Below are 26,357 nucleotides of genomic sequence, written 5' to 3' on the forward strand. Positions count from 1 at the left end.
TCCAGTGAATTTGACAGAACTGGCAATTCTGAAGAATTAATTAATTTGTTCCTCACATTAATTTCTATTTGTTCAATGAAACACAGTTAGATTCACCTAAAAGCACAGCCAGGTCTCCATCACCAGCTGGGAGCATCTACAGCCTGCAGAGAGCCACGTCATGGATGGGGAACGACTTCAGTTCCACAAGCAGGAAAGCTTTGTTCAAAAAAGAGGTCAAAGCAACATGACCCACAGGACCAAGCAATTGTTCCCATGCAACATTCCCATTTGCAGAAGGGCCTGCATGTTTGCTCATTCCAAACTTGGACCCAGAAACAGTAAAACCACCTAAAGTCTCCTGGGCAGGCTGGCCTCCCACCACCCCAGGCTTCGGAGAAATGCCCATCAGTTGCTGAATGACTGAACATGGTACCAAGGTCTTCCCACTCTCCCTGAACTCAGCAGTTGGCAAAAGCCCTGGGAGTTGATCCATTCCTCACCTGGAAGCAAGGCAGCCCAGTCAGGCACCTGGTCAGATGTACAGACAGGCTCTTCCAAGGGACTTCTGTGGGTGCAAACAGAAAGGTCAGAATCAACACTTTGCTCATCGTAAAAGTGGAAAGTAAATCAAGCTGGCTGTAACACGTCGCCAAGAAAACAGCCCCAAAAGGGCATGTAAGGCCAGCTACCCTCCTGTACAGAGCAGAACATAGCTTTTTTCCCTCCCCTCTGACACAACTCATGTGTAGGTCTGTCCCTGTTTTGACCCATATATGGGTTTTTCACACGTTGGCAGCACAGATTACATCTGAGCAAGTGTTGGAGTAGCTGAGGTTTTTTTGGAAGAGAAGCTACTTGTTTTAAATCACTTGCAGAACTGGTGAAAGGCACTGATGTAAGGGCTGCAGGTAACAAAGCCTCTTTCAAAGCCTGACCAGACGCCCTTCTGCCCCTCATGCTTAAAGGGCCTCTTCTTCCCAAGCCTCAGCCACTGCTCAGGCCAAGGGTGAGTCACTCCCACAGCACTGTGGCTTTGCCATGTGAGCATCAAGGAGCACCAAAGCAGAGATGGGACACATTTAACACACAGCCATTGTGGAAAAAGAGTCAGGGTGGGACAGTGCAAACCCTACCTCCACCTCCAGCCCTGGTTTCCTTTCTGGGTGCCTCAAAAGACATCCAATCAAAGAGAAAACACAGCTTTTTTAAGTTACCACAAGCTTTTTTCAACCAGCAGTCTTTAATACTTCCAGCTTATTGATATCTGAGCTTACTCTGATGTTTTCTATTTCCTTTAATCTCAGTCCTGGAGAAGAAATGAGCAAATTTTAAAAATGCTAGGGATGATTAGTGAAAGGTCCACCTCAGCCTACCCCAGGTCTCCTACTACCATGCTCCTGGCATCACCAGATGACCCCCAGCTCCTCTTAATTGCATCCTCACCCCTATTTTCCTGAGATCAGCCAAGGATTAAAAGTCATTAAAAAGTAGGAGAGGCACATCTAGCCAGCTGCATATATTACTTTTTTAACAAAGCCAGGCTAAAACTCATTAGCCCCACCATCAGTTGTCTTGCTCAGGAGAACCAGGTCTGGCAGGGCAGCAGCTTTGCCCTCCTGGTTTGTGGTGAAGAAAGGGGAGCAGAATTTTAGCAGTTGCTTCAGATCCACAGTGAAGCACAAAAAGCAGAGAAAAATTTGCGGAGAACCTGCCCACACAGACACTGGATATTCTTTTCATATTTGCCATGACAAAAAATTCACGTTAACATTTTTGCAAGCGCTGTAAGCCTGTATCAAGTATCAGCAAAGAGGCAGACAGGTGTCCTGACCACAGAGGAGACAGCATATGCAAACAGTTTGGAATTTATTACTATTATTTTTTAAAGGGTGAAACACATCCCAGAGATTTTTCTGTGCATGATACATTTTCTGCTCCCTGTTTGATGTTGCTTTCAGACTTCAGACTTCAAATAGCTAACACGAACCTATGTCTCAAGCCTGCTTTAAACTGATGCCCCTTATGTGACCAGAAATTAATGCATGGTGAATCACTTATGCCACACACAGTGAGGGTGATGAGCAGTGGTCCATGTCTCCTGACTGCTGCACAGACACGGGTAAGTTGGGAGAAAAGAGATCCCAGCTCTCTCTACATCACAGCCAGATAACTCAGCATAGTACCTTTGCATTTTTGGAGTTGAGAGCACAAGCTCCAGGTCAACAGCCCAACCACAAGTCAGAGAGAACAACCCGAGCACTGGCATTTTCTGCAAAGTGTGGAGAGAGAGATGTATAATGCACATAGGCTGCATTTCCACTCTCTCTTGCCTGCCTTTAGGAGATGCTTAAGAGAAGCTGCATTTTAGTTAGTAGCCCCAACCAAGGGAATCTGATCTTGACAGTAAGGGAAAGAGAGCAACACAAAGTTACAGACTTCAGGCTATGTGGGTCCCAGCTCTTCGCTTCTCTGCTGATATTACTACTTCCAGAAACTAAATCAAAACCCCACTTAATTTCACAGAGGCTGCAATTTGCATCCAAAGCACTGCCTAAGCCTCAGTTGTAATAAACAAATACAGCTCCACTGAAATCCAAGGAGTTATTCTGAGTTTGTCTGGTTACAGATCTGCAGATGCATAAACATTACAGCTCATCCAACCTCCAGCTAAGTATCTTCTAATAGAAGACCATTATCCTTGTCAGATGGATTGGGATAACTTGTTTAAAGCACTCTTGAATAGTCATTAGGATCATTGGGTTTTGGTGGTTATACTTTAAGAATAAACCCCAGAAGCTATTAAACACTGCAACAAGGCATGTTAACAGTCCACAAACAAAGCTGGAGTGGAAATATAGCTATGGTTTGGGATTTTCATTGGGAAATTGGTAAAATGGAGAGAAGAAAGAAAATACAAAAACTAAACTGAGCTGTGCATACACACTCAAAAATCAACCACATTATTTGACAGGTAATGAATGAAAAAGAAACATGGCAAAGAAGGAAGCAAAATCATGCAATTCTCTCCTCCTCTGAGCCTTATTAATATTTTGGGTATAGTGCATAGACAAGATGTTGTGCAGCCAGGGAAATACAGATTATTTTTGCTGGCTGTCACTGTACCTAATACCTGACCTCAGGGTGGACTCCTCTCCCTGGAGCCTTCCTCACCTCCTTGTAATAAACCATCCCAGTGGCAAACCTGTGCTGGCCATGCTCCCCAGGAGCAGAGCAGCACTCCTGACCTGTTTTACAGATCTCTGCCCAAGAATGAACACCACTACAGCCATGCCATGGACATACGGCTGTCTTCTTTAAAACATCTCACCAAATGAACTGGTTCCCTCCAGCAAAAGGCCACTCCGTCTGCTGTAACCAATCTCCTGTTCAGGTTGCTGCTTTGCCATAGCTTTGCTGATAAAGAAGAATTCTGGTTTTGTTTGGGTTTTTTCACTTCTCCTGACCAAATTATACTGCCAAGAATCAATTACAAGCCAAGCCTAAGACAGGGAGAAATGGAAGAGTTACGCTTCGCATTTTGCAGAAAATACGCAAGCATCCCAGGCTCTGCCATGGGATTCAGGCGCTAATTACGAAGCGCCATCAACACCTCACCACAAAGAAGTCCCTTTTAGCAGCTCCTCAACCTTCAAGCCTTCTGAAGGGACAGCCCTAACCAGGACAGCTCTGGGTCAGGGGGGAACATTTGAGCTATTTTCACATCTGACTTTTATTTCATTCATTTATCACTCAAGCCAGGGAAGTACTCTGATCCACATGTGTTCAGACGCAGATCGGAAGCCAGCACATTGGGCAAGGCAGTGGCACTGCTGGGTCCTGTGCTAAGACTGGAACAAGGGCACTGTGGTGCCAGCCCCTATCTCACAGCCTTTGGGCTGTGGGGTGACAGCAGATGGGGGCCACACATCCCAGCTGCTCTTCTGGGCTGGCACATCGCCACACTTGCAGGTACGGCTGTCACACCCCCACGGGTGCCTGCACTGACCACAGCTCTCTCCTGGCTCAAAAGGGAAAGGACAGAGAGCAACACAGACACTCCACACACACCCACCGTCAGTGTGTGCACAGGAGTGCTGGGAGACAGGCATATTTAGACCTCCACAGAGTGCACTCCATCGTAATTCCCTTCTTCTCTTCCAGCCCTGGATGCAGCCTTAAAAATCCATAGCTCCAGACAGCTAGCCCACATGCTGCTATTCCAGCTCAGCGGGGAGAGGATGAGCTCAATTTTGCCACTCATACTGGAAGGAGCCAAAAAAGAATTTAGTAGTAGTATTTTGTTAAAATCAAAGAAGCACACCCCCAGCAAATCAAAGACAAAACAGAAGAAATGACATGGAAAAACACTCCCTGCTATTGCTTCTGCTGCCGAGAGTTGCTTCCAGTTACAACCAAAGCTTAGGTAGCTCAGGGGCAGCAGGAGAGCCATCACAGTATGCCAGTGTCATGCTCCATGGCACTGCCCTCCTGTACCAAAGTGCCACTGAACCTTGAGAGCAGCTCATCTAGGAGAGGGTTATTTGGACATGCTGCTGATGGCTCCCCAGCCCCATTTGCTGAGCTGGATCTGCAGGGACAAACATCTGGGACAACAATCCCACACATTCCTCTTGCATTGCAAATCAATAGCCAAACCACAAGTACACAGGAGCACCCAGCTCAGCACATCCAGCACCCAAGTAAAGAGCAGCTGCCAGCCCTTCACCCAAGCCCCTACCACACACAGTGTGCAGGTTTGCTCCCTGCTTGACAAGGATCTTCTTTCCACCAGCCAGTGTAGGAGCTTCCCAGAGAGACCAAAGAGAAAGTCAGGCATAGCTCAAATAAGCACCTGGACCTACAAACAACAGATTAAATTCTCAAGCTACAAAACTATGTTTTAGCAAAAGTGCAATTGAACTCCATGTACTTGTTACATTTCTAAATATACTCTGGTTGTCAAGACAACAAAGAGACTGATGGATCTCTAAAGTGTACTGTATCCATTTAATTGTCAGCATTTCAAACTGACTCAAGGAGGGAAAAAAAATGCTGCGTGATAAGTCTAATTGTCATGGTTACCACTGGCTAACCCCATAATAAAAATATATATATTCTGGCTAAATGTGCCAAGCCATGTGAGGAGCAGATGGGAGACATTCTCATTACTGCAACAGCCTCCACTGGAAAACTAAACTTGAGGAGAGATGCGAGAGACTTTACAGAGATCTCAGACACAACAGACACCGTGGGCTGCATCTTCCCAGTCGTTTGGCAGCAGTTCCTCAGGCTTTTCCGCTGTGCTTATCCACTCCAAGCATGTTGGGACAACCCATAGGGCTGGGGCTGCCTCACTTGTGAACATTCTGGTTTGGGGATCTCATCCCTTACCAAAGAAAGCCTGAGGTGTGAGTTGTTACTCCTTAAAAGCCTCTGACAACATCTGATGTGCAACCACCTGGGCTTTGCACTCCCACCCTCACCCCCTTGCTCTCCTCTCTCCTGATGGCAATACCCAAGCCCACAGGTGCGGCTGTGCCAGGAGGCTGCTACAGCCTGGACCTTCTGCTCCCACGCTGTTAACAGCTAAACCAAGGGCTACGTCCAGGCTTGGGGATGAGAAAACAAGTGGAAAGAAACAGGCCACTGCTACAAATACACCAGCTTGAGGCTGAGCTGGCAAGCATCACTGACCCCCAGCCAGCCTCTGCAACCCATCTGATAAGCATGGTTCAGCAGCATGAAGAGCCCCACTATTCACATGTGGCCCCTCCTGAAAGAGATGCTTTCCAAAAGGAACCCTCAAACATTGGCTTTTTATACTTATCACCTCCAAAACAGTATCTGAGTTATCTACCTGGATATACAAGGATTGTGGCTTTCCTTCACTGACCAGAATTCATCCGCCTACTCTCAGTTCCCACATTTCTTTCATTAAACCGAAGTTTAAGTTGCAGGAGAAAGGCACCAGTGTCATTCAGGTATGAGAACCAATGGAAAACAGATTACATTCACCTGGTGAGCACTGACTTAAGATTTGGACTCAGTGAGCCTTGTGGGTCCCTTCCAAATCAAAATATTCCGTGATTCTGTGATTTCAATGAAAGGGGAGGTTTCCAATTAGTCTGAAGCTTACCCAACATTTTTGACAGAAGCCATCTCAAAGTTGAATCATCCTTATAAGTCTCCCCCAAACTGTTGCACTCCTTCACACAGATAAAAGCTCTGCATCTCTGCTGTCAGACACTTTCAGGGAAACCATAAGGTGTTGCCTAAAACCATCTCCAAGAGAGCCACAAAGTAAAATCTGGTTGGAAAACACTGCTTAAGAGAAACACCACTTTCCAGGCGCCTCAAGCAACACATCTGAGTTCATGATATTTTCCCTGGAGCTTGCCCCTGCTCATTACCAACATGAACAATTTCTGAATTCCATATATGAGATTCTCAGTGATGTAAAGTGAACTTTCATGCCTACCAATACAGTCACTGTGTGTTTCATCTCCTGTGCTGCTTCACAGAGTGGTCTGTGCATGGAGAAGGGCAGTGAACGTCAAAACAGAAGTAGCACAGAAGGGTCATTTCTGGGGCATCTGTGAGAATTATTTCAAATACTACTTAAATTAGGAGATGAAAAGGAGTCTTGGGCACAAAGAAGCCTATGGTCTAATGAAAGTGAAAGGGACCTAGAGGCAACTGGTTTTTTACAAGTATTTGGGTACATCCAAGCCAATGCAGCATCAGCATTTTGTCCCTACATAATTTCAAAGCTAAGCATTACCCATAAGGAACTTCAGAGAGATTACAGTCCTTCTGAAAGCTGCATCCAGATCTTAACTGAGCTGAAATCCCAAATAACCAAAAGCTTAAAATCATGCTTCTATTTCAACACCATGCAGGTGCAAGAACCTAAGTTTGGTTTCCCTGTTACTGCAAGTGCTCGCCTAAGGCACCACGCTTTTACAGTTATGGCTTTGGGACAACTGTTACATTCTGTACCAATAAAGTATGTGCCCTCTGGAGCAAACTCCCCAGGATGACTCCTTTGCTTTGGCACAAATGGACTCATTTGGTTTAGATAAAAGGATGTTCCCTTGCAGCATTTTCATTTGATTTTTTTTTGTAAGATAGAGAAACAGTTAATTTTGCTAAATGAGTTCTCTGTTGCCATGACTTCACTGCAGACAAACACAAAGCCATCAAGCTCCTTTTCCTTGGGCGCTGGTTTTTTTAAACAGGTATTTGATCATCTTGATTCTCTTCCCTCTTTTCTCAACATCTGGATTCCCAGAAATATCCTGCAGTCAGACAGATACATAATGGCTACAGCTACTCAGTAAACTACAGAGATATTCCTACACATACACATCCCCTCACAATCCACCTCTGCCAGCTGTGCCTCTGTGACTCCGCAAGCAGGGCAGCACTGCCTGCAACAGCAGGCAGCAAATCTCTCCAAATGAAACCCTAAATTTATGGGATTAGACCTTGAAAGTCATAATTCCCACACTCCCACAAAGGACCAGCCAGCAGGTGCCTACTCACCATCAAGCCAGGCTGTTGCCCAGGTTTTTGCCCCAGTCCAAAACCAGAAGCCAAAAGTCCTTCCACTGCCTCAGTTTCTCCAGTGGATGAAAAAGGCTGCACATGCATCATCTGCCTCCATGGGGTGTTATGACACTGGCTAAGTTAATATTCATGGAGTACACTGGGGATTAAGAGTATTATAGACTTTACTGAGGGAGAGAGCTTTTTCTTTTTTAATGTTTGCATTGAATAAACAGACTAAGTAGAAACAGCATTTGTAGCCTACAGCCATTATCCTAGTAAATGGCTTATTACAGCATGCAGCCTACCAGCTCACCTCCAACCAGTCTCGCTTAAACGCATGTAGGTGGAAGTGCTGCTCATTCCAAAGAACTTTCTTTTTCACTGTGTCTGTCTGATGGAGACTCTGGATAGCTGGGCTCACAAGACAGGGCTTAGGATATAAATACTTCAGTACGAGCTTGTTGTTCAGTACCTATTTACGGCAATCACAGAACAATTAATTACCTCCCATCTAAGACTAATTCCCATCTCTTCCAAAAAGACTGAAGGGGGGTGAGTTTTGTCTCAAGACTTTCAATTTCCTGATGAGTCACAGCAGACACACTACAATAAGCTCAATACTTCAATCAGACTGTTTCTTATCCAGATATATTCAATACATTACTAAGATGTGGAGTGTGCTATTTTAAGGGCTGATTTCAGGCATTGTATGCATAATGCCCTCTCATCTGAACACGCGCTTCCTCCTGGATGAGACAGATGTACGTCCTACACCACCATCCCTTCTGCCCCCCTTCCCCCCCAAAAAAATCCTTTAAGTAAATAAACACTGCAAAAGCAGAAAGTAAAACATTGCACATTTGGTGCACCGATTTCTACAACATGCAGCCCTCTCTCCCACTTCACTAGTTCATTCCCTGCCCTTTGGCAATAAAATAACTTATGTGACAGCAGCATCTGACAAAAAGAAAACATTCGCAGACTGCACGGGTTGCAACAAGTCCACAGCGTCTTGCTTTCTTCGTTCTAGGGCCAAGAATCATACATTTCTTGTTCTGCCCCAAGGAGCAACTCTGCATCCCTGTACCAATCCTCAGCTGTCCCCAGTTCCCACGCCACCCACTCACAAGCTCCCAGGCTCCATGGGGCAGGCAGGAGACACTGCCCAACCTCCAGCAACACAGGTTATGGGGATCAGCAGGTGCCCTGTGGTCCTCATTATTTACTTAATTTAACAGGCTTAGATATAATTTATTGTGTCAACTGGGCAATTGTTCCCAGCTGGGTCATTTGAGCCTACAACAGGTTGCACTCAGCCTCACACTGACCACAGCCAGCTGAGAAAACTGCCTCATCCAAGCAGACTGTGAAGAGCAGAGCCATGGTCACATCTCCCTGGACCATGTGCATGCCTAGGTTCTCACAAGCAATGCAGTTAAAGCTCCCAGACACCAAGAGCTGCCTAAAAAATGTGTGGCTATGATGACAAATAGGCTTGGGTGACAGACTGGGTACAGGTGACAAACAGCTGTGCTGTTGGTTGTAGAGTTGCTGCTGTGCCATCAAGGACATCAGCTGCTCCAAGAGCAGCCACTGCACAGACACCACCTCAAGACTACCCCTGTGCTAATTGCTAACAGCAGTTTTCCCCCAGCACAACTGGACTGTGCAAGCAGTTTCTGCACAAACAGCAGCAGTGCCAGTTTCTGCCAAGCCCATGCTAATTGCAAGTGATTCCAGCTCAAATGCTCTGAAGTCAGAAAGTATTTAGGTGACGTGTAACCAAGGTGTCACATTTGTCTCACCAGCTCTCCTGTGGTGAATGAAGCTACCATCAGCTATGAAGATCTGTCACAGTCTCTCCTCTTTCTTCCTCCTTGGAAAAACTTTCACGTAAATTCTTATGTTATGCCAACAGAAATGCAGAACATTTTCCATCCTTGCAATGCCCTCAGCCTGTTGGTGTAATTGAACTCTCACAGCAGCACAGAGGACATGGTCACCAATATTCCATCCAAGGCAGCGGATCCTTCAAGGCTCAGCAGCTCCTCAGGTGTTACTTTAAAAGTGTCATTGTCTCCTCATTTATGTCAAAACTGGAGGGTACCTTAGGAGCATTCAAATAGTTTCACACCCTGTGAAAATGAAAAGGGTGAGTGGGGAAGGATCATTTCACCTGTGCTAGCCCAGCTTGGAAGGACCAAGAAAAGAAATAGACTGAGCTGTGGTTTAAGTTTAAAACATGGTAAATATCCTCTTCAGTAGGCTCAGTTAGGTCACTTTAAGTAAGGTGAGAATATTCACCTATATTTTATTGATTTCCATTAAATGCACTATTATCTCAGTCTGAGTGCTTATGGGACAGGCAGCAGGCTCCACAAGATCTACAGTGACATTCACTTTGAGTTGCAGGTGACAGAGCAACACAACTCTGAACACGATACCCCAGATGGAATCTCAGCATCTCTTCTCTCCATTTTTGAGTACCTGGGCTATCCATTCCTAACCAGAACAGAAACATCTGCTACACTGTGCAGTTTTCCTCTCCCGTGGATGGCAACAAGCTCCCTTGGACAAAGCATCAGAGTCCATGAGATGATGGCTTTGGCCATGCTGCAGAAGGTGCCTGTGGAGTCAGTGCCCCAAAACTAGTGCAAGTAACTTTCTTAAAACTAGTGTTATGAATAAAGAGAAAATATAGGAGCACAAAAATAATCCTCAACTTAAAAGGGATAATAAATTATCTTACTGGTTTTTTGGAGAACAATGCCGGTAGCATATGGATCTGCAGCCTAAACAGACAACTGACGAGATTCAAGCTCATCTCATATTCTTAAAACATACAAGACCAGGATTCTTCCCTGCCAGGCAGTTAAGTCCACATGCCTTCCTGTAAACCATTTGGAAAGTTTCTAAATGCAGTAGAGAAAAATAATCCTGCTTGGTCCATGCCTGTTTCTCCCTCTCCTCCCATTAGCACATGGGGAGAAGGTTGGCTTAGAGCAATACAACATTTCAATTTGAATATGAATCACTCCTCTGGTGAGAAAACAAAATAGAAGCCCATTTCATATGAGCTTTATCTGAAGATGTAATGAAAACCAACACGTACAAAAGGAGCAATTGAAATAAAACATGGTGAAAATACTGCCTCAGACAAACAAACAACAACACTTTCCATTCTAGAAGATCCCAAAGTGCTTTACAAACTCATAGAGCCAGGAGCAATTTCATCTGCCACTGAAACATGGTTATCTCTAGATGGGTACCTAGTACCATGTTTTAGTTCATGATGGAGGTAAGAACATCATCAAGTAGAAACTGTGAGAGAGTTCAGGACAGCATGATCCTTCAGTGGGAACTGCACCATTCTTCTGGAAAGTGGAAGTTGGGTTTAACTTTGATTCTTACAATTCAAGGTGCCACTATGTGGGCCAAGCACCTGAACATGCACAAGATGTTGTACTTAAAATTTAAGTGACTAGATGTAAAAAGATGGAAATCCAACTCATTTATGCTAGTATTCTCCAGCTTCTCACTCAAAAGCAAGAAAACAGCAGCTAGGTAGAGGATTAAAATTTCTGAACCTGCCTGGGGATTACAAATTAATTTCTTATCATTCCACAGGGCTGAAGGATCAGAATTTCCTTCCCCTGGTTCAGCTGCTCTCTCCAGATGGAGTTTAGGGTAAAATGCTTCTCCTCTCCCCAGCTCCCCTCCAGCAGGCACAGAAATATTCAACCACTCTTAGGGACAGGCTGGAAGCAAGCACAGCGCTACCATCCACCATTGCTAATGAACATCAGGCTTGCACTTCAGCTTTACTGAAACATTGACAGAAACACCATTTTTACCCTCTCTCCTTTGCCCCTTGGCTCTTCCCATCCACCTGCCTGTGACTGTGGTTCACCTCACTGGAGACAGTCATGGCCTGCTGTCACAGAGTTGGCCAACAGAGAACTGCTCCAAACTGAGGCCTTTCTCATGCTACTGAAACATCAACAAACAAGAACAGAAGTCCTTCAAGGGCAAGGGACCTGCGCAAGTGATGTGCACATTTCCAGAGCTAAATGTTTACCTCTCCTCCTGGCAGCATCTGGAAGCTTGCAGACTATTTATCTGCATCTTAGAAACAACTATTTAGTCCAGAAAACACATCAACAATTCACCTTGACTCAAAAGAGTGGTTCGCTGAGCTCTGAGGAAACAATGAAAAAAATCATCTTTTTCTTACTTTTTTGCCAAATGTCTGTTAAAGCTTTTCTGAAAGGAGTTTACTTAATCTTTTCCCGCATTACATTATATAGATAGCTGCTATTCCAGAAACAAAACAAAACAAAACTTGGTGCACAAATGCAAACAAATCTGGTTTTGGCCTGATCTGCCTAAACCAAAAGCCAGCTTCCTCTTCTACTGGCTCAGGAGCAAAGACCCAAAGCCAGATAGTTCCTAAGATTTCTGAGAGGCTGACTTTTGGATAGGCTTGTTTGAGTTTGTCTTCAGTACCTTGGGACTGTGTGACAACTCAAGGGAAAATGCCCTTAAAATGAATATGGATTTGAACACCAATTTGGAAAGCTACTACCAAGCTATTTTTCTCTGTAGCAGTGACACCTCTCCAACCATGCAATCATATTCTTGCCAGCTGGAGACTTGTCCTCATCTTGATATAAGCGGACCTAATTAATTTCGGTTTTGTTTGGGTTTGTTTTTTTTTTTTTTGGGGGGGGGGGGGGGGGAGGGATCAACAAATCAATAAGCAAGAAGGAAAATTACAATGAGCTTAACATGCCATACAGGTAAAGGGAATTGCCAGGAGATTCAGGTAAAAAGAATTTATCACTGATTCATCAAACGGGTCATTGAGATGTCTTAAGAACAAGCTATTAAGAGAAGTCACTCTTCCTCTCCACCTTTTATTATAAGCTACTGCTGGAAGTGATCTTTTCTGCAAATCTCAAGACCATTTTGAAATGCTGGAGATTTTAGGAAGTGAAAAGTAGTTCTCAAAATGAACTTAAACTGCTTCCAAAATCTTCTATTAAAGGTTGCATTGTGCTTCTTTCTCACCACTGGGTATTTCGGATTAACTACCCACTACAAAAAAAAGCCACTGTGCAGTTCTAGTTCACGGTCCAGGCTGGATGGGGCTTTGAACAATCTGGTCTAGTGCAAAGTGTCCCTGCCCAGGGAAGGGTTGGAAGATGATCTTTAAGGTTCCTTCGAACCTAAACCATTCTATGAGAGTCCCAAATTTGGTGATACAAGTGCTTTTAAGTTGTAGAAACCAAGCAAGAGAAAAGTTGCTGAAACAAGGGAAAGAAAAGGCGTCCAGTGCCACTGGAGCCAGCCACTATTGAAACCCAAGGAGAACCAAGGATCTCCTTGTCTCAGCTCTGCCACAGCCCTCAGAAGGGCTCTGTCAGGGAGCTGGCACTGCCTGCAGCCAGCAGACTCCAGAATCTGCTCAGCCTGGCAGAAGAGTAGGAGGTGAGACTGCTGGCAGGAGCAGGCGGAGCAGCAGAGCTGGTGGAGATCATAAATGGAGGAGTGTTGTAAAACACGGAGGTGAGCACAGACTGACGCTCACCTTCACAGCTCCCCCCCAGAAAAGCACGGCTCGTCAGACTCTCACAGCTTTGAAACATGTCCAGAAACACTTCACTGGATCAATCCAGGAACCTCATTCCTATGCATGTTTGCTCTCACACGCAAACACGGCAAGGTTTTTAACCACACACATTTTGCACAAGTCCCGCAGGCTCAAACTTTCAGGTTACTCAGGAAACTTGGTCTTAAATGGGATTGTAAATGAAAAGAAAGAGATTACAGATAAAGGCAACAACCACAAAGGACTGCAGAGCAATTTGGGTTAGAAGGGAGCTTTAAAGCACTCCAACACTGAGGTACTCCAAAAAGAGGACCTTTTCTTAAAACAGGACTTACTTACAAGGATTGCACCAACTGATCTTCCAAAACTGATTAAATCATGTGAAAATATGGGCTGGGCTCTCTCCATTTAATATCACTCCCGAGTGGAAAGTTCTCATCAAAGCTGTAATATATTCAGTTCCAGTAGAACAATTAAGTGACATTAGGTAGGCAGTAGCAACTCTCAGAAATAAATGACCTCGCTATTTACCAGTATGTGCTGTGCCTTTAAAAGTTTCCAAAAGTAATGGTCTGTTTCTGCACGCACTGGAATATCCAAGAGCATTTCATATTGTTTCTCATATCAAGAAAAGAGCAATTAGATCAATAATGAAACAGGAGAGCTCCCTTTTACTTTCTGTGGTTTGCAAAGAGGTTCATGTTTCTGTGTGAGCACAGCTCTTGTTTTAGTGATGTGAAAGTGTGTGGTTTGTGCGATACCCAGTTTCTTCTAATATTCGAGTTTCTGTTGTTACCTACCTACAGTTTACAGTAAAGCGTCTTTTATTCTCACACCTCTCAATCTCAAAATTAGATCAATTTTCCCAACAAGATTTTATTACCCGTGCAAACCTTTAACAAATACAGGAAAGCTTGCTGACAACACACTCCTTGTTAATACAGCACGAAACCACCCAAGACATCACTGTTGCTACCAGGTCTACCTATGCATGTGTCTGTCTATACAGACACATGGGGCAGCAAACACAGACTTTAGTTTGGGGAAAAGGACTATCTTTATGTTTGGGAAAACAACTAGAATTCCATTGAAATTCATGCTGACAGGCCCAAGGCACCACATGCAGTGGGTAAAGATTATTAAGCAATACTCAAACCACTGTGTATACATCACTATTTTGCCATTTGTTGTGATTAGATTGCTACTATTTTTAAAAGATTTCAAAATATTTAGAAGTTCCCCCCACCTCTGGAAAGCATGAATCTAATTCTAGCAAAAATTTCTGAAGAATCCTCCAAACAGGAAGGACACTGCAATTACTGGGGATGGGTAACCTACTGGCTCTAGCATCAAACCAAACTAAGCCATTTATAGCATTTTGGCCCTCTCCACAACAGACAAGAGCACTGATTTTTAGCCAGAAATGTTAATTTCCAGATAGTTGTTTCTGGCCATGTGCTCTACTCCACAATCCTTGACTCTGCTTGTCCCTGTGGCTCTCAGAGAAATGCATCTTTGTCAAATACACTGAAGGTCCCAAAGAGAAAATTCTCCTGCAGCTCACATCAACTCAACAACAAAAATCTGGAACCAACTAGAATACTAAATAGTTCTGAAGAAACAAAGTAAATCAGCAACAGCAAGGTTTTCAACCCTGTGATAAGTCATCTGGTCAGCTCTGTAGTCTGAACCTAAGTGCACACACTAATGAGTCTCCACTTCTCAGTGATGCCCCATTCTGCATCTCTCTGGGCCAGCCTCGTAGTTTGCATACAAATATTAATGGTCATAAAATCATCATGCCCTATCTGGCATTAATTTAATGATGGTGGCATAACACTGCGCTACCCAGTCACCCAACTGCCTCGACTTACATGAATTCAGGCAAGACAGGACACAAATGTTCAAACTCCTTGATGCATCTTGCACCCACCCAGGGAGGACTTGGCTTTCATCCAGTCTGCATAAATCCCGGTGGGATTAGTCAATGTTCAAGAGGCTCCTTTATGGGATAAGTAAGGAGGTCAAGTGCTGGGATCTAAAAAAAGGACATGACTGGTGTATATAATTCCCCACAAGACAGACCCCTCCAACCCTTTACAGCCAGCAGCAGGGATGACTAAAGGCACACAGCAAAAACCAATATAACCAAAGCCATGGATATGAAACTGGCAAAGGTACCATTTATTGTGTCATCTCAACATGAAATGAATAGATCTGATCTGATCACCAAACATGCCAAAAAGGACATGTCTGGAAGAGATGTACAGAGAGGACCGTGAGACTACTGCTTACCTGGCTCTAGCTAAAGCAGAACTGTTGAAACCTTTTAGTTTCCCTGCAGACAGCCCTGATGCTCTTGGGAAATACCAGCAGCTATATCTGGACTAACACAAGACTCTTTAAGACACCCTTCTCAACTATTTGGGCAATGCTCAATAAAGCTAAGGTACACCACACTCTGCTGTAAAAGTGCCCCAGTTAGGTGTTGCCACCGTGGGCAGCTGCAGGTCAGAAAGTGCTGTTCGACCAAAATGTTTAAAGTAAGGGTGGGTGCTAAGCCAAAAATATTCTTCTAAATCAATGTCACAATTAATCACGGTGACCATGGAGCTCAAGCATGCCAAATTTCAAAGGCAGTTGGTTTTCCCACTGCTGTCTTCATGCAGGAGACCTGACTGCATCCTGCATCCCCCCCATCCTCAGGTATTTCTCAAATTTGGATGATATTGTGGGATCTGTCTTTGAAAGACCGATAAACCTGAACTTGACACAGCAAACAGACCATGGGAACAGCTTTGTTTATTTTAACATGAACTCCTGACGCACCTCAGGAGAGCCACCAGCTGCCCCACTCTTCACCAAAACACCAGAAAGGAGCTCAAGCTGCTGCTGCAGCTAAACCCAATGCTGGGAATGGCTCCAAACATCTCTCTGGAAACTAGCGTGATAATAAAACTTCTGCTGAAGTCGCACAGCTCTCAGGCAGCTCAAGATGGGCTATCAGGAAGTGGGATCCATCTCAAACCAACCACAAGCTTCTCGCCAACAGATTCCCATCAGCAGCACAGCACCCGTCACTGCCCTCATCTGGGCACTTGGCCATGAGAAAATGTTGGAAAAGCCTCTTCCGTCTTTATCCTCCCTTGGACAAGTTCAGTAATCACCACCACTGGACATTAACTGTCTTCCCTCATCGATAACCTGAGTAGGATTTGGACCACTGACAAATTTCGTCCTCATCCTCCAGACCAGCTTGTGCAGCCTCTCCCCCATCCCAATGCTAACAGAGTTTGTCACTGGCTCTGAGCGACCTTGGCACAAACAGTAATTCTTGTGTCTCTAAACAAGAATTTGGGAAATTGGACAGGTATGTCTGGCTGAGATTTGTGATCAGATGCAATGCATGGTACAGTGTGTGACCTGGAGAAATATTACCATCAGCTAACAGCAGCACAGATTTCTTTCTTCTCTGTCCCTCATTAGCCTCAGAAGCTGGCCTTGCCAGCAGCAGTAATGCAAGCTGAGACAACAAAGCACATTAATGATGGGCCCCATCATGTTCCATATTAATTACTGTAGCTAGTAGTAAACTGTTGGTTATAAATCATATTTTGATAACCTACCCTTTCTTTGACAAGCGAGCTCCAATGTTTAATGTTGCACTTAATCCTCAGATAATACCTCAGGAGTCCTCACTGTGCCCAGCAACAAATCAAAGCAACCTTCAAAAGGCTGGCACGGGTCCCCTTTTCCTACACACCCCCACCTGAAACTATCCCGTAGCACCAGCTTTGTTATAGGGCAGCTCTAAAGGCTGAGCTGCCAAAACCAGCAGCATGCTCAGTTCTCGAGTGTCCACGGGGCTGCCCCAGCTCTCCTCTGGGCTGGCAAAAGCCATGTACGTGTTATACATGGATCCCAGCCTTCCAGAAGTGCTGCACTTTCACAGTGCTTTGCAGGGTAAAATAGCAGGGTAGTAACCCCCAGAATACCTCCACATTCAGAAGAGAGCAGGATTACTTCTACCTAGGACCGAAATAGTCAACTAGAATCTATCCAAAGCCATCATATTCCTAATTTTGTTTCTTTTTAATTCAGTGACATTTAGTTAGCAGAACAGCTGTTAGCAAAGGTCTAGGAGAGGTGGAATCCCATTTTCTATATAAAGAAATATGTTTTGGAGGAAACTGCAATTTGACAAAAATACCTATTTAGCAAAGTACATCTTAAAAAGTGGAAAAATATGCTCTGATTTTTCTAAGGTAGCAAAAGATCCACCACAGCTCATGCAAATGAGCCCAACTCTTATGAACAAAGATATAAAATTCTTTTGTAATGTACATCCAAGAATATAAGAAGGAGGGATGTGGCCTCTAAGAAGCAGCACGGGGAGAGACCCTTCTTCATGCCAGCCAGATGTGCCCATCATCTCCCACCCACCATCAAAACACATGAAAAAACTTGTCTTTGGTCTTCCCACAGAGCTGCTCCAGCTTTTATTAGTAACAACTGGCTGGCCTCAGACAGAGATGGGTCAAGCCTGGCATAGTCAACACCTTCCTTTATTTTACTCTGACAGCACAACTCACCACACCAAGCCAGAACAAGATGTTGCACCTGCAATTTTTCAGTGCTAAAATCCCAACAGCTCAGGAAGAGAATCAGCAGTGGAAACCAAGAATCCCATCCTCTCCTCCACGGAAGGATGTGAAGCCCTGCAACCTCACTCCAAGCTGCAAATTAAAAGTGCTTACAGCAGTCAATGGTTCAGTCTCGTTCTTCTACCACTGGTGGCAGATGGTATGTGCTATTATTAAATCTTGATTTCCAGCTTATAATAGTAGTCGTATGAAACCTTCTGCACTAAGACAAAAATTCACTATTTTTATCTTGGGGAAAAAAGCAGAAGTCTTACAGTTAAGTAACTTTTCTCTTTTAACGATTTCTTTTAAAATTTTGTAGCATACTTCTCCTAATTGGAAACACACAAAAAATAGGATATGGCCTATTAGTTAAAGGTCAATGCACATTTAGCCACCTCTTTTGAAACTGACAGTATTGTCATGACAGCCATAAAAGCTGCTTTGAATTTTAGTTCCCTAGAAAGTAAATATAAGGAATCCCAAGGCTGTAACCACAAGTGCCACAGCTCTTAACACTGATGTCATATTCAGCTGAATGTGTGCTGCAAAAGTCAGGATGGTAAAAGCTTCAAACTCAGCTCATCTACAGGAAGGACACAGTAATCATCCCCCAGCCCATCGCCCCAGGCATGTTCCACAATGCCTTCATTTGGTGCAGCATTAACAGCAGAAGTGTTTTATCCCCAAGCATTTAGCGTGGGGCACTGTAGGGCTGGTGGGTCCATTCAGGGGGGCTGCTGCAACCAAGCATCTCACACTGCTGTACCTTGTACTTCAGTTTGCAACTGCTCCTTCCAATTCCAAATATCAAACAAACATCCTCTTTTTTTTTTTTTTTTTTTTTTTTACAAACTAGTTCAATTCATTTGTATCAATTTTTTTCTGTATCAATTATAGCCAGAGCATAGGGGGCTGACTTTCAGACCCTCTTCTACTGCATTAGATGTAAGGGGACAGTATAATTAATAGATGTCAGGCACAGTCCCCCTTGATGCATTGATTTCCTTCTACTTAGGAAACACTCAAGGAGAACACAATCACCCCTGGCTGTCAGGGGTCTTCATAAAATCCATAGGCTTGAATTCACAGGAACTGCTAATCATTTTGGATGCTGAGAAGGGGGAAGGCAGAGTCTGATCTTTGTAAAGCAGGGGAAATTTCTTACTAACTGCAACACCTGAGTGTACCTCAAAGGGAGCTTACAAGAACAGAAAAGCTTCCAGAGCAAGAGGCAACTCAGGAAAACCCTTTTGGTCCCAAGCTGCATCAAGGGAGATGGGAACACTCCCCCCAAGTTCAGAGCATCTGCATCTCTGAGACACCCAAACCAGGGATTGCTGCAGCCACCCCAGTTTACTCCCCCACTGTCACACCACATCACATGTCATCACCTTTCCCTCACAGACAATACGGGTTTCATCAAGGTGTCTATATATAAAGTTGAACTTAAAGAAAAAACAACATTGTATGACTATTCACCTAGGTTATTTTGTTTTTAGGTTTAATTTTTCTGTCTCTTACATAAAGTCCACAAAAAAAAATAAGCTCAAGGTATTTGATTATTTCCACTACTCCGCAATTCTGCCCAGGAATGCACAGCTAACAAACCATGCAGGACCAGTATTTGTGCAAAGCTGGTTAAAATATCCTCATTTTGCAAATGCTATACATACCACACAAATAAAAAGCACAGAAAGAAGACAATCCACAAGTATATCAGGCAATCTTGCTGGATATTATGCTTACCTTTGCACAAGCAATAAAGCATTTTTCACTGTACACAGAGACTCAAGCCCAAAAATGCCTACCCAGAACTGTTCACTCTTACCTACCCCACAAGGCACAGGAGACCAATTCTACTTTAAAATAAAAAAATACCCTTTCTTCTATTTGCTGAGTCTCTCTGGAGACATCATGGCACTTTGGCAGGGCAGCATGTTTAATAAGAGACTATGGGGAGAGAAAGGTTCTCCAAGTAAGGAGATGCCAGTGCCATGCAGCCAGCACACTGCAAACATCGTATTTCAAACCAATATAAATTACAAATTATTACATCTCTCCCTTTAGAAGTCAGAAAACACCCCTTCTACAGTATTTTCCTTAAAATACTGCCCTGTGTAGGCATCTAGACAATCCAGTGACCCGGTCTATGACACAGAGAGAGATGCACAGGGGAGAACAGACAGAAGTAAAAGCTGGTCTGAAGCAATGCCACATGCATGTGGTCCTGCACCAGCACCCATCAGAGCACACATCTGCTGGTAGTTCCACTCTGCAGCCTGCCACAGCTGAGTGCCTTTCCCACTGGAAACCTTTCCATGATGCTAATCTACTACAGAAGGAAAATCACTAGAGGAGGACACCCAATAGCTTCCAGCCAGAACACAACACGCCTTCAGCAAGACCTTTGATTTTCACAGGCACACACTGAAGTTCACAACAAAGAACAGCCTGTCTGTTGCATAACTAACCTTAGGCTGCATTAGATAAGTTGTGCCTTCCTACAGATCAACTGACCTTAAATAATGTCCCCAGTGTATTCAGAGCCAATAGGTTTCTCTTTTAGAGCTCAACTGACAGGTCTTCTCCTTCCAGCTATTTCTGCAGAAAGGCACACAAAGAAGATTTCAAGAGAAATCTCATGCTTACTGTTCCAAAAGCAGCTTTCCAGGCCAAAAATGAAGGCCAAGATCTCAGCTCCAGAGCTCCATCTCCCTTTGAAGGCTTCTTGAGCACTTCACTGCAACAGTGCAAGTGAGAGCCTCGGCAGGACGGAACTGGGGTTGAAGCAGATGCTAACTGGAACACTCAGTCTATCTCTGGAAAGCTTGCTTCAGTTCTGCCACCGAGTCAAGACAGAAGGAAAACAGCCAGCCATGCCAATGAAACACTGCTTTGTATTCTGGGTAAGGCAAAACAAGGGTCTGGTGATGAGGAGCTCTCACATGTCAGGCAAGGGTCAGAAGCAAAGGCAAATTCCACCATGGCATTTCCGTTCTGTCGCCCAGCCCATTGCTGTGAGCGGATACAGCAGGATCTTTCATTGCTTGTCCAAAAATGGCATTTAACATAGCTGTGCAGCATCACCCCACTGCCACATTCCACTCCAGAGGTGGGATATCAGTCCCTGCACAGAGCTAAAGTCACAGGCTACTGTGTAATGAGCTAAGATCTTTTAATATCATTTCTCCAGTCCCCATCCTGGGTACAAGATGATGCAGGAGCTCTGCAGTTGCCCCAGAGGTAGAAACACTTGGGAAGAGATGGAGACAGTGCCAAAGTAAGCAAGCCTCTGCACCCCTCCTGGCAGGTCATTTCATTGTCCACACAGATGTCTGTGCATTCCCTGTGATGTTTTAGAAGCAAAATGCTCTACAAAGCAGGGCCATATCCCTCTGGGAACATAGGTACCAAAGCAACTGCCCAATAAACCCATGGCAAAGGCAGAAGCACTAAAAGCCTGGCTGTTTTTTGACACCAGCTTAGCTGTCATTCAGACTTCTCGTGAGCATCAGTTTCATACTTAAAAATCAGGGCCCAGGGGGCTTCCCCTTTTGCTCCATTCATCCAGCTGATACAGACACAGCCCACATCCGCAATTCCCTGATCTTTTCCAGTGGAGCACATTAGGGCAGAAGCCCTGCCTCACCTCTTGCAATCAGCCAAGCTGGGCTTCATTGATAAGGCTGTGCCCTACAAAAGAGCTGTACTATTCCACATTCAGGACATCATTGCCTCTCGCTGTAAGCACAATAACCCAGACTTGTGAGGGCTGCTCATGCCAGGGGAGGTCCACAGCTTCTGAGGAGCTTTCTAGTAAACCCAGCCTTGATGGCAAAGGAAAGGGCTCGCAGAGCAGAGTTACAGGAATCTATTCCTCCTGCATTACTCAGCATATATGAATACATCCTCTTGCTTCATTAAACTTTAATTACAGTACATATGAATAGGCTTCGCCAGTTACTTAATCAAAGGGAGTCTGATTACAAGGTGTTCACATGAAAAGCTAGAAAGCAACATCCTTCCTAGCTTTTCTTTCAGATTTTTTTAGGCAACCCTTGTCGATTTCGCCAGGTCAGTTGACATTTTAGGGCTGCTGCAAAGAACGATGAAAAGCAGCCACAAAGAGTAAATAAAGCACTTTGAAGGGAAACAGGACACAGATCATTAGCCCTGAATTCCTCTTTATTATCCAGACAAAAATTAAATGCAAAATCCCAGAGCAGATGTTGCATTAGTGAGCTGATCAGTAGTGCTAAACACAAGGATGGCTTTGCTGCTGTGTATCATGCATGTGTGGGCTGGACTGTCTGGAGTTTCATTATTTTAAGTGTCCTTAAGTGTCTGAAACCACAGCAGATCTGAACCTGTAAAAAATCCTACTCACAAACTGGGATTTCCTCGGTAATCACATTCTCTGCAACACAGATGCTTATTTGTTCACACACACACACTTTCCCTGGGGTTAGAGAAACTTTGTATGTACTTTCTTGCCTGCCTAGAACAGGACAACCATCTCCCAAACTCCTTCCTCATTAAAACCACAAGCTGTATGACCAGATCCTCAACTTCCACAACATCCATACAGTTGATACAGCTTAAATTGACTTAGAGCAGTTTGCACTGGCTGAAAAACCTACCAGCAAAGCAACTCCAGTTGCAAGAGGCACAGCTGGGGATGGGAGCTCAGTGCCTGACTGCGTGAGAAATAAAAAGCAGCTATGTTGTTTCGCACAGCACTGTTTGCTAAGCAAATCAACAAAAACAACCAAAAACAAACAGACAAGGAAAAAAAACCCAAAACTTTCAGCAATTTAAAACTACAACAGACAACTTACTGGCCTGCTCCTGCACACTTGGTCAGAAGTGTATATATTCTGTACAGTGACAGGTTCTGGCAGCCAGGGACTGACACACTTTCAATGGCAATGTCCTAATATTAGAAAAATTTGGTCATAAGCTAAAACTGTTACAGAAATAGCATAGGATCATAAGTTACGAGCTGAGTCAGAACTCTATCTGCTACTTGACTTTTATACTATTTTATTCTTTTTTAAGAAAAAAAGCTCATCATGCTGTGAGGTTTTTTTAAAAAAAGTTTGCTGCTGCCATCAGTTATGAAGAAGAATGAGCCTTTGTCGACGGGGAAGAAAGTAATTTAAACTAGCAAAAATCGATCTGCAAGGAAGCAAAGGACACAGATCCCCTCATATACCACAGCTCTCTGTGTAGTAAGTCCTTCACTAACACCACAGCCCCTCTGAGTGCCAGTTCTGGAGGGCAAGGGACTGCCTCTTTATCAGGTACATACAAGGACTCCTCTAGCAGAAGTCCAGGGATGTTGATGGGATTGTACACGGTAGTACAGTGCCCTAATTCCCAGGAATCCTGGGTGTACAATGCAATCTCCTGCATAAAAGGATTTTATTTGCACTCTGTACTTGCAAATCACTGGTAAATAATTAACAGACAGCATAAGTATGCAACAGAACTAAGTCACAGGTGTTAGCAAAGGAAAACTGCTATAAATGGATATGTCACAGCAATAAGCCGCCTGTTCACCTGTTGGGTGCTGGAGGAATTAAACAACTTAGTTTTTGTAAATTAACCCCTGACGCCCAGAACCTTACTAGAAAGCCCATCCATATTCCTTCTCTGCTATTTATGACCGTAACTTTTCCTCCTTTCACAGCTTGGACAGTCTTTAAATGAAGAAACAACTAAATGTCCCAGGCTTCTGATTGCTGGGTAGAGCCATGGGGTCACATGCGGGTCCATTCATTCATTCCAGGGAGGGAAGGGGAGATGGGAGCAAGAAGCCTTCCCCAGCATCCCACTGGGAGCTGCAGCAGCAGGAAAAGATTTCTCAAGTATGAACACAAAAACGTAGCACAGGAGGAGACCCACCCTTGTTCCACATCTCGTCTTTAGTTTCTCCCTCCTTCCTGCTGCCCCTCATGTCCCACAGGCTGTTTCTGCAAACAGTCCAGGAGATATAATTTTCCCTACACGTAGCAGGAAGGCAGAGGAACAGAAATCCTCCTGCCAAGCATGACACTGCAAAGAACTGCCATGAGGGCCCTCTCACTACTTAGATTACCAAAGACATTTGGCATCACAACATTTCAGCCCCCAATATGCAGCTGCTGGAAGGGCAGGAGGCAGAAGCCTGCTAAAACAACCAGGAATGGGGAAAGCACAAGTCCTGAGAGAAAAGCAAATGACTAAAAGCTGCTCAATCCAAGGCAGTGCACCGAGGAAAGTAAATCATCAGTGTCTCGCCATTCTTTGCTGCAGGGTCCCTCAGAAAACACACAGATCCTCTGCCTCGTCTGCAGTTCTGCCTGGAAACAAAACCCAAAAAGGACCTTTTCCAACAACAGCTTCAAAATGTTTAAGCTCATTTCACCATGTTTGGTTTGGTTTTGAATAGAGTAACATACAAGCAATGAATTCTCGATTTTTTTTTTTTTTTCAAAGTACAGCTCCCATAAGCTAAAAAAGTAAATGGGAGTGCTTTGCTTCCTGGGGTATGGAACTGGAACATTTTTCTAGCACCTAATAAAACATTGTTTGGTTGATACTAACCATTAAAATATGTGTTTCAAGTCATGTAATGTTCCCTGTGAAATTTGCCTTTTTGCTCCATGAAAAAAGGGGCACTGAAAGGAATCCTGCAGCCATAAGGATCTCACTTAATTCATGGAAGTATCATTTTAAAAGCCTCACAACATGATCAAAGCACTGCTGAGAACAGATGTTCCAGGCTTTACAAATTCCAGCATAAGTATTTTTTATGACATTTATCACTGCTAAATTCTTTCAGCCATTTTTTTCCCCCTCAAGAGGCATGTAGGCACTTTCTTTCTCGGGGAGGACATGTTCACATGTGGACTGGTCTCTAGCCACAGACCCTCTCCTCCATAATGAGGAGAGCTGTGCAGTGTCCCCAGCAGTTACAGAGGTAGCCAGATTCCAGCAGAGCTGGGCATGGTGTTCCCCACTCCACAAGAGGAATTTAATGTAGGAATCGCTGTGTCAGTGCTCAGACCTTGTCCCTCAACCCTTCACACAGACCCTCTCACATAAAAGTCATTGCTCCACTACCCTGACACCAGAATGCAGCCTACAGACCCCTCCATAAGGTCTCTTTTTGTTACCAAGGCATACACTGTCATCATCCCTCAAGGCCACAGCAGGCCACCACTGCCTTGACAAGCTCTGAGTAACCTCATCCCACCTTAAAGCTAACCCTGCTTTGAGCCAGGAGCTGCACAAAAGAGCTGCATGACCCTTTCTGCAAAATGTTGGATGATTATAGATCTCAAGTAGAAGCCACAAAGAAATGCCCTTGGCCATGTCAACACCCCAAGAAAACACCCCCTCTGGTCCCTCAGCTCTTTCTGTGGATGTGGAACCCTCTGGCTGTGCACAAGAGCTAGAAGGGTGCTTCCCTGGCTGTAGTAGAAGATACTCAGTACTGCCCAGCTACAAGGCCAGATGCAATCAGGAGATGCTCAGGTGCCTTGGGGGCTACTAAAGCCAGATGAGCTAAGCCAGATGGAGGAATAATGGGGAGTTGCAGGACTGTGCAGGAACCTGCTTGTTCCTGAGACAGCAGCAATGAGTCCCCATTCCTAGAGGTGATCATGGAGGCAGAGAGCACATATTTCAACTGCAATTCAAATCACAGTCAAATTTCCACCAAAGAGCAAAGTTCCCAGAAAGTGTAGCTCTCCACAGTCAGTTTTCTGTGTATTCACAGTCTCAGGAGCATCACCAAGTTATATGTTGACAGAAAGTCTAAACACCATGCAGTGCTGGGCAGTTTCATGAGAGTGAGCTGTGTACCAACAGAAGACTCACAACTACCCCAGAATCTGAAACATACAATTTATCTCTGAATAACATAGGGTTTTTTACCCCTTTCAAAAAAAAGGGATCTGAAACAACCAGCTCCTTTCAAATTTCACACATTCACAGAAGAGGGTGTTTGTGAAGAGGACCCCACAAGCACATCACTTCTCTAATATGTGCCCAATTTAGTTTCACCTATCTCCATGTGCTCCCTTCCCAATTCCGACAACCTGCTTGCACATCCTGTTTCACTATGAACACAAGCTTCTTCCCTGGGGCAGCAGCACTGCCTTCATTTCTCCTCATGGCGAGCTTAGACAGCAGTCAAAATGGGAGCAAAAAAGCCAGACAAGTTTACCCTTCTTGCTTATCCAGACTGTGAGCCCAATCAAGGCATCACCAGGGCTGTGGCAGCTCTTCTCCCAGGGCTTTGGGTACCACCAAAATGACAGAGCAACAGGGCCACAGTTAAGTAATCCATCAAGAAGATGGGAGAGCAACCTCTGAAAAAGCAGCACGAGGCAAAGGAGGTCTCCCAGAACACGGAAAAATTAGGAAAACACATAGTAGGAGATAGGCACCAAGGTGTCAGTGACGGGGAGAGTGCTGAAGGTGAGCACAGATCTAGGGAACAAGGACAACAACTCAAGCAAAGGCTGAAAGATGTTGGAAGAGCAAACATAAGCAGAGAGAAGGTCTGTAAAAGGCCT

General features: G+C 44.5%; 1 protein-coding gene across 6 annotated transcripts in view; it reads right to left on the bottom strand.

Moving 5' to 3' along the window:
* The window catches only part of LOC125330721 (LIM domain containing preferred translocation partner in lipoma), a 333,960-nt gene that overhangs the window by 240,383 nt on the left and 67,220 nt on the right, over window positions 1-26,357 (bottom strand). For all 6 annotated transcript variants that reach the window (XM_048314233.1, XM_048314227.1, XM_048314228.1 and 3 more), the window contains one exon: window positions 483-547. The gene's annotated coding sequence lies outside the window, so the exon portion shown is untranslated. The remainder of the gene's footprint in view (window positions 1-482; window positions 548-26,357) is intronic.

Source organism: Corvus hawaiiensis, chromosome 10, assembly GCF_020740725.1.
Source record: "Corvus hawaiiensis isolate bCorHaw1 chromosome 10, bCorHaw1.pri.cur, whole genome shotgun sequence".
Taxonomy (NCBI): Eukaryota; Metazoa; Chordata; class Aves; order Passeriformes; family Corvidae; genus Corvus; species Corvus hawaiiensis.